Here is a 7,817-nt window from a genome sequence, read left to right on the forward strand (position 1 = left end):
AAAAAATATAATTATTATTTATGATGATTGTAATACTTTTTTATATGGATTTTTTTTTCAAAAAGAATTGAAAAAAAAAAACTAATTCTGAATTAGAGTTTAATTTATTTTAAAAATTTTACCTCTAAAAATTATAATAATGAGATAAACAGTGAGTGGTAGAACCATTTCTGGATAATAGAGCCATAAGCTTTTGTCGGTAGAGTTCAAAATTGGGCTAATGTATCTATACTCTTTCTCACTTATTTTGATGCCATTTTCTTTAAAGAGTCTCGTGGGTCATGATTCTCAATATTATTTTTTTTTATATTCGATATTTTTAATGAGATTTAATAAAATTTGAGTTTATATTTTTTGAGATTTTATTTGAATGTTACCTAGAAATTTTTTTTGTCATAAAGACTTTAACTTGAAATGTTTGATTAAAAATAAGTAAATTGCAATTATTTTGTCACACCCGATAATCAAGGGCAGCACCATCCTATAGTGAGGGTGTCCAATTTAGAAAATAATAATACATAGTTAAAAAATAATATATTTTAAATACTTCGGATAGAATATGATGTTGTGACTCAATAATTTTAAATGTTTTAAAAAAATCATAAATACTCATGCGTTTGAATTTTAATAGCAATAATTTTTTTTCCTTATTTTTTTTAGATATCCTTCGTGAAATTTCTAGATATGTCTCTATCTCCTTTGCTTGTACATAGTACCTTACATCTTTGAATAATTGCACTCGAGTAGGATCCATTAATTAAATTAGCAGTACTTCAACGTAGTTGTCTGTGATATTTCTTTAAATTAGTAGTACTTCTCTAGTCTAAAGAATAATAACATAATTTGATTTGATATGAAGTTTTAAAAAATAAAATAGATTTTTAAAATTTAGTAATTTTAAATTAACGTTACATTAAATATATCAAAATATTTTTTAACTATTGATGTGGGAATTTTGTCACTCTTTAACACCCCGTTTCACGTCAAGTGTTAAGCATCTGGTGGATAAGCAATTTTAATTTTGGGAGCTCCAACATCAGATGAGACGGGTCCTGTTCTAATAATACTATGTGAAATTAAATTACGCCTAACTCACACCTTAAAAGCTAATTCAAACAGAGGACAATTATACAAGCCTTATAAAAAGTGTACCATCTCATAAATTATTTATGTGTCACTTTTAACAGTTATGAAAAAATATTAAAATTAAAATGTTATTAAAAGAAAGACGATAGTCATTATCTTTTGAATCGATTAAAGCAAAAAGTAGGTCTTTTTTTAATTTAATGTAGTGAGTAGTACTTCTTTCGCTTTTGCTTTTTCCTCAACCTTTTATTGTTGCGTATGTATTTAAAAAACTTTACCATTTTTTGCCTCATACGACGTGTTTTGTGGGTAATCACTTAATTTCATTCAAATATATCAATAAAAGGTTTTAAAAGGCTAAAAGTTATTACTTATTAGAGTTTAGAAATTTGGATTTTCATTTTGACTTTCAAAAACGCCATTGAAGGAGTATTATTTTTAGAATATAATTTTTTATGTCTAGGAAAATTATAAATATTTTTAAAAAATATATTAATGTTTAATATTTGAGTTTCAAGACATTTTTTAATTATTCGATCTTCTGTTTTGTAAAAATTATAAAAGGATTCTCGTTATTAGCTATGAAAAAAATTAAATTGTTAACCAGAATCATATTTAATGTTTTAAATTTTATATATTACATGCCGAGGTGAATCAAGAAAATGAAGACTTTGAATGTATTAATATTATTTTAGCTCAAATATGCGTTCTTAGCTTAAAAAAAAAAATTAGATAAATGTGAACCCTTGTCATTATGTGTTTCTCAATATAAATATATGTATATACATAATTTTTTTCAAGTTAATAAATACATGTATACTTTTCTTTAAAGAGTGAATCTGCCGCTGATTACATATTAAATATGATGTAAGTTTTTTAAAAAAAATTAATACATGAATAAATACCAAACAATCTTGAAGTGTTCATATTCTAAGAATTGCTTACGTAATTAGTTAAACTTCGCAGCTTTCGTTAAGTTATTTTAGCTAAGAGCTTACGTTGGCTTATTCATTCACCAAGAATTAATTTTTTATTTTATAATTTATATCAAAACAGTTTATATATAAATATGGATTAAAGATAAATAACTTCAAACTATTATAAATGATATGTGAATATATTTTATTATGTTATTGTGATATTAATGTTTTTATTGTAAAAAAATTATAAACATACGATCTAATTTTATTTTTCGATCCAATATTTATAATAATTTAAATATATTTATCTTTTTTCTCAATGAACAAACAAATAAAAGGTTGTTGAGGACCATATCCTTGCATACTTTTAATTTCTATCGTGTGCGTCTTGTTCTCTAAGTCTAAATTAAAAACAAATAAATACAAATCACTTTTGTCTCATTTAAATTCATCTACGCAGAAGACCAAATCAATGGGGTTAAGGTGGGGTTGGAGTTGGAGGGTAGCAGGTAGTGATTTGGACCGTGAATTGTTAAACGGTTGAGAGAAGATAATAAATTTGAAATATATATAAGAAAAAAAGAAAAATTGTTGGAAGATCATTTTTTTATGAGTTTTGATTTTTCCATAAAAGTATTATTAATGAAATATAAAAGATCATTTTTTAACAAATATGTCCTCGATTAATACTATAGACCTCATTTAGGATTTAACCACCTAACTCTAACTTAATTTTTTAACAAATACATTATTCTTCTCACATTAATTTTTTTAAAAAAGAATTATTACAATTAAATTTATACATAGGTGGTTAATGTCATATTTATATATGGGTGGTTAATGTCATGTTTACCTAATTCTAACGATTTTAAATTCGAATCTCCTATTCAATATCGCCTTTTCTATTGAACAATAAATATGAGATAATTGAAAAACTTATTAATATCAGAATGATTTGGAGAAAAAAAATTGTTATACATCTTTAAATTTGGAAGAGAAAAAGATCTTTTAAAATAGTCAAAAAAATGTCAAAAATTTATTTATTTTGAATAGGAGAGAGAGAGAGTAGTGTGTTAGCATTAATGCATGTGACTAAGGTAACAACAAGTAATAAAAAATGCATGGGTCCCCACAATTAAAGGATCCATATTGTGTGGTTACAGCTAGCACCCCATCCATTCATAAATTAATTAATAATTAATTAATTAATTATTAATTAAATGACTAAATTCATATTTATTTATTAAAAAATTATTTTCAAAGAAACTAAATTAAGAATACAACAGTAAATTTACTTTATTAATAAAAGAATGAAAAAATATGAAAAAATTTACAAAATTTACGTCAAAAGATTGCAAATAAATATAGCAACCTAAAATTCAATAGTTTCAATAATTTTTCCCTTTTTTTTATTTTGTATTTTTTTATACTTTTCTCTTTTTACTAAGCAATTATTCATTTTTTGGATATACCCAAAAAATAAAAATTAAATAAATTTGTTGAAATTATTGAATTTATGGTTAGTGTATTTATTTGTGAATTTTCGGCTATTTTTTTTCATATTTTCCCTATTTTTTATTAAGAAATTACTCATTTTCGAGATTTGTCGAAAAAAATAAAAATTTAAAAAAAGTTGAAATTGTTCAATTAAGGTTATTACTATATTTATTTTTGAATTTTTTGGCGTTAATTTTATATGTATTTTATTAATTAATTACTCATTTTGGGGATTTATGGATTTTATTTTTTTTATAAGTGTTAAATTTTTGAATTTAAGCTTACTATATTAATTTGTGAATTTTTAACGTTAATTTATCTTTTTCATACTTTTCTTCTTTTTTTTAAATTACTCATTTTAGAAATTTATCAAAAAAATTAAAAATAAACAAAATTGTTGAAATTGGATCGGATTGACTATTTATGTGTCTGAATTTTTTACAGACATAATTGATCTCTTTCCATTCTCAAATGTTATTTGTAAGGTCAAATAACATGACAATTTTATTTGACATTTAAAAAATTAAAAAATGAACTAAATATGTACAATATACTAACTAAAGCTCATAAAAGCATATTTGGGTCAAAATTTGGACGGTAAAACTCACAATGAGTTATACTTTAAACGAAAAGGATATATCTAGACCTTCTTGAATAGTTTAGCGGCAAATTTGACTATTTTATAAAAAAAAACAAACAGGTTATTCCGATGCCAAATCCCAAGCAGATAATATTAGCCACGTTCTGCTTTAGTTTTTAGAAAATAAGAGTAACATGTGGGGGTAGTTTTGTACTTTGGTAAATAGTTGGTCATAAAAGAAAATAAGAGTAACGTGTGGGGTATTTTTGTGATTTGGCAAACGGTTGGTCATTAAAGAAAATTAGAGTAACGTCTTAGGGCACTCTAGTAATTTGGCGGTTGGAGTAGAAAAATCTGATTGGTCATGAAAGAAAATATAGAGTAAAGTTTAGGGTAGTAATGGACTTTCCTACTGAACTGGATAAAAGGAGTTGGTTTGTTAAAGAAATTTAGAATAACTTGTGGGGATAGTAATGTAATTTGGGAAAAAAAATATCTAAAGTGATATTCCAGATCGCATCACAGGCCACCGGCGGGACCCACGATACAGAGCACGTGACATCAACTGAATATTAATCATCTACACGTGTTACTTCCTTTGTGTTTTCTCCGATTGTTATAGAGCCTGTTTCAATGGGTTTAAAAGTTGATCAATTAATTTAAAAGTCAGTTTTTGTTTGATAAATGTTAAAGTAATTTATTGTAAGATAAAAATAATTTATTTTAAGTCAAAAGTTAAAAGTTATGTGAGTTGGTTTTTTTTTTTCAATTTAAAAGTCATCTTACGTTGATAGTCTATATTATCTTTTTACCCTTAATTTCTTTATTTTTATTTTTATTTATATTATTATTATTATTTATTATTATTATTATTATTTTATTTTATTATTATTATTACAATAATTATTAGTATTATTAATATTTTATTATTTATTATTATTATTATTATTCTTTATTATTATATATATTATTATTATTATATATTACAATTATTATTGATATTTTATTTTTATAATTAGTATTATTATTAATGTTTTATTATTTTTGTTATGATTATTATAATTATAATTATTATATATTATTATTATTCTATATTATTATTATTATTAAATTATTATTATTATAACTCTTATTATTATTATTTTCATATTATTATTATTATTATTTATTATTATTATTGTTATTATTATTATTTATAAACAATTTGCGATAATAAAGAAATATGTGAATGATAGCAAATATAATTATTTATGGATGTAAAATATAAATTAATTTTGTTTCATTTTTTTAAGTATAAAAATCGTAAATTAATTAATTTTTATCATGTTAACAACTTGTAAGGGTATTTTAGACATTTTGATTAACAAAAGTGTTTACCCGCACTTATTTTCCAAACACATAAATAACTTTTTTTTTTAAACTTCAGTACTTTTATCCAAACACAAAACTACTTATTTTATAAATAAATTTAGAACTTTAGAAAGTACTTTTTAAAAGATACTCAATCCGTTCATAATTTTTTGTCATGTTGCACATATTGAATGTCAATTTAATTAATTTTCAAAGATAAATTAAATCACATTAATTCGATATTTCAAATAAAAGAACTAAACATTTTAAAACTATATGAAAAATACTATAAATTATAAATTTTTTCATATTAATATGATGAAAAAATACATCATAAATTGTTAGTCAAAATTTTTATAGTTTGACTCTAAAAATATGAAACATGACAAACAAAATCGAACGAAAAAAGTTTAAAAGTTTTTTTTCGGCTCATCCAAACGGACTCGTAAAGTGTATTTGGTACGTTGAGAAAACTTTTTTAAAATTTTTTAATTTTTATATATTATAAGATACGTATATAAATAATTTCTAAGAATTTTTATCAAATTAAAGAAATTTCTCTCGATGATAAATTCCTAATCCTTTTCGGATACATTTTTCTATTATGCATCTAAATGTTTGTTAATTAATATATATAAATGTCATGTTTCCTTTATGATACATCATTTCTTCGTCGAATATATCTCATATCTGTGTATCTGAATATTTATTAATATATCTGAAACTCCATTGATATATATGAAATATATAAATTTTAAGAGAGTTTTATAATTTTAGAAAAGCATGAAAATAATGCAATACTCTTTAACATTGTAGGATAATCTGTAAAACTAGAGATAAAAAAGAATTTCATAGTAAAATTATTTTTATCTACAGTAATTAACATGATCCTTCTCTAAAATTCAACTATATTTGGACTTTTCCCCTAAAATATAAACAACTGTCTTTAAGCATCTTATGCTATTCCTTTGTCTTTAATATTTGTTATCTTTTTCATTTTTAATCGTCTCTAATTATTTGTTTATTTTGATAGATTAAATAAAGGATAATTATTTTTATCTATTATATTTTTAATGAATTATTTAAAGAAATGTAAAGAAGAAAGATAAAAAATTTTAAGTTTTTTAATTCATTAGTTTCATAAATATTAATTCAAAGCGAACTAATAATTAAGGGAAGGAGAAACATATCACAAAAGATTTATGTTATAACATTAAAATTAGCATGTACTCTACTTATTGATTAATTAATTAATTTTGAAAATATACTTTGACTAACTTTGGAAGCTACAACAAATTAAATTAAGATATAAAAATTATCTTATTTCTTAATGCAGGTGCAAATAAAAAAAGATAACTTATAATATGAGAAGGAGGAAATACTAACATACCCATCCAATAAAAAAATTAAAGTCATAAATTTATATTTAATGAGCTTAAAACGTCAAAGTAAATGACACTAATCATGATGGTAACGATTATTAGTGCTCATTAAACAGACACAAAAATATCAACTTCAACTTCCAAACGTCAAACTAAACGACATTAGTCGTTGCAAAGCGATGAATATTGATCACCATACTATTTATGAAGGAACCAAGCAAATTTCATTTGTAATAGATATAATATTAAATAGGGAAGGGTTTAAAAATATATTTAAATTTTAATCAAATTTGTTTTAATAATATCAAATTTTAGAAAGGATCTTTTATTCGTGCACTATTTAATATTATAATTTAAACGTATATGTTTGTTCATTTATGTAATTATAAATAACAAGGATCCCTCGTAAAATTTAACATCATAACAATAAATTTCAACAAAAATTAAAATACTTTTTATAATTCTTTTCCTATTAAATATATCATTTTAACTTTATCTTAGTAAAAATTTCAAAACAAATATGTCTTACATGAAATAATACAATACAAAACACTATAAAAGATGCTATTTGTCACATAAGAGACATGTTAAATATTATAAATAATCAAAAACAAAAACAAAATACATGTTAATATTTTAAAATGGATAAAGCTTAGTCGCACGAATATTTACATCAATCTAATATATATACATGTTATATTTTAAATTTATAATACATCTTATATAATCTTTTTCCTATATTCAAACCACAAAGTCTTAGGGTGTGTTTGGTACGAAAGGAAAAATGTTTTCATGAAAAATGTTTTCTGAAAAACAAGTAAATATTTGATTTATTTTTTCATGTTTAGTTAATGAGTAGAAAATATTTTTCGAAAAAAATATTTTAATGTTTATTTTTTGAATAAAAAATAATTTTAAAAAATATCTTTTATTTTTTAGTAGTATACAAAATAATTCTTGAAATTAATTTTTTTTTAACAAACTTAAGAAAAATTTCATGTT

The sequence above is a fragment of the Solanum pennellii genome, chromosome 3, assembly GCF_001406875.1.
Source record: "Solanum pennellii chromosome 3, SPENNV200".
Lineage (NCBI taxonomy): Eukaryota > Viridiplantae > Streptophyta > Magnoliopsida > Solanales > Solanaceae > Solanum > Solanum pennellii.